Source organism: Chiloscyllium plagiosum, chromosome 17, assembly GCF_004010195.1.
Source record: "Chiloscyllium plagiosum isolate BGI_BamShark_2017 chromosome 17, ASM401019v2, whole genome shotgun sequence".
In the NCBI taxonomy this organism is placed as follows: domain Eukaryota; kingdom Metazoa; phylum Chordata; class Chondrichthyes; order Orectolobiformes; family Hemiscylliidae; genus Chiloscyllium; species Chiloscyllium plagiosum.
The window spans coordinates 53,741,705-53,742,755 of NC_057726.1; the positions used below are offsets into that span (position 1 = coordinate 53,741,705).

Here is a 1,051-nt window from a genome sequence, read left to right on the forward strand (position 1 = left end):
CTATCCTCCTCTCTCTCTCACTCGCTGTCTCCTTCCCTCTGTGTCTCTCTTTCTGTCCCCCTTGTCTCTCTCTCTGTCCCCCTTGTCTCTCTCTTTGTCCCTCTTGTCTCTCTCTGTCCACCTTCTCTGTCTCTCTCTGTCCCTCCTCCATTTCCCTTTTCTCTCTCTCTCTGTCCCCCTTCTCTCTCTCTCTGTATTCCACCATGTCTCTCCATGTCTCCCCCGATGTCCCCGGGAAATCATGTCTCACAAACTTGATTGAGTTTTTGAAGAAGTAACAAAGAGGATCGATGAGGGCAGAGTGGTAGATGTGCTCTATATAGACTTCAGTTAGGCGGTTGACAAGGTTCCCCATGGGAGACTGGTGAGCAAGGTTAGATCTCATGGAATACAGGGAGAACTCACCATTTGGATACAGAAATAGCTCAAAGGTAGAAGACAGAAGGTGGTGGTGGAAGATTGTTTTTCAGACTGGAGGCCTGTGACCAATGGAGTGCCACAAGAATCAGTGCTGGGATCATTACTTTTCGTCATTTATATAAATGATTTGGATGTGACCATAAGAGGTATAGTTAGTAAGTTTACTGATGACACCAAGATTGGAGGTGTAGTGGACAGTGAAGAAGGTTACCTCAGATTAGAATGGGATCTTGATCAGATAGGCCAATGGGCTGAGAAGTGGCAGATGGAGTTTAATTTCGATAAATGTGAGGTGCTGCATTTTGGGAAAGCAATTCTTAGCAGGAACACTTCAATCCCAGGGCATCAATGTGGACTTCAACAGTTTCCTCATTTCCCCCCACCTCACCCTAGTTCCAAACTTCCAGCTCAGCACTGTCCCCATAACTTGTCCGGACATGTCCTACCTGCCTATCTCCTTTTCCACCTATTCACTCCACCCTCTCCTCCCTGACCTATCACTTTCATCCCCTCCCCCACTCACTCATTGTACTCTATGCTACTTTCTCCCCACCCCCACCCTCCTCTAGCTTATCTATCCACGCTTCAGGCTCACTGCCTTTATTCCTGATGAAGGGCTTTTGCCCGAAAC

At 47.6% G+C, this 1,051-nt stretch overlaps 1 protein-coding gene across 1 annotated transcript in view; it reads left to right on the forward strand.

Moving 5' to 3' along the window:
• Nucleotides 1-1,051, forward strand: part of LOC122558742 (BTB/POZ domain-containing protein KCTD19-like) — a 121,283-nt gene that overhangs the window by 56,000 nt on the left and 64,232 nt on the right. The window lies entirely within an intron of this gene.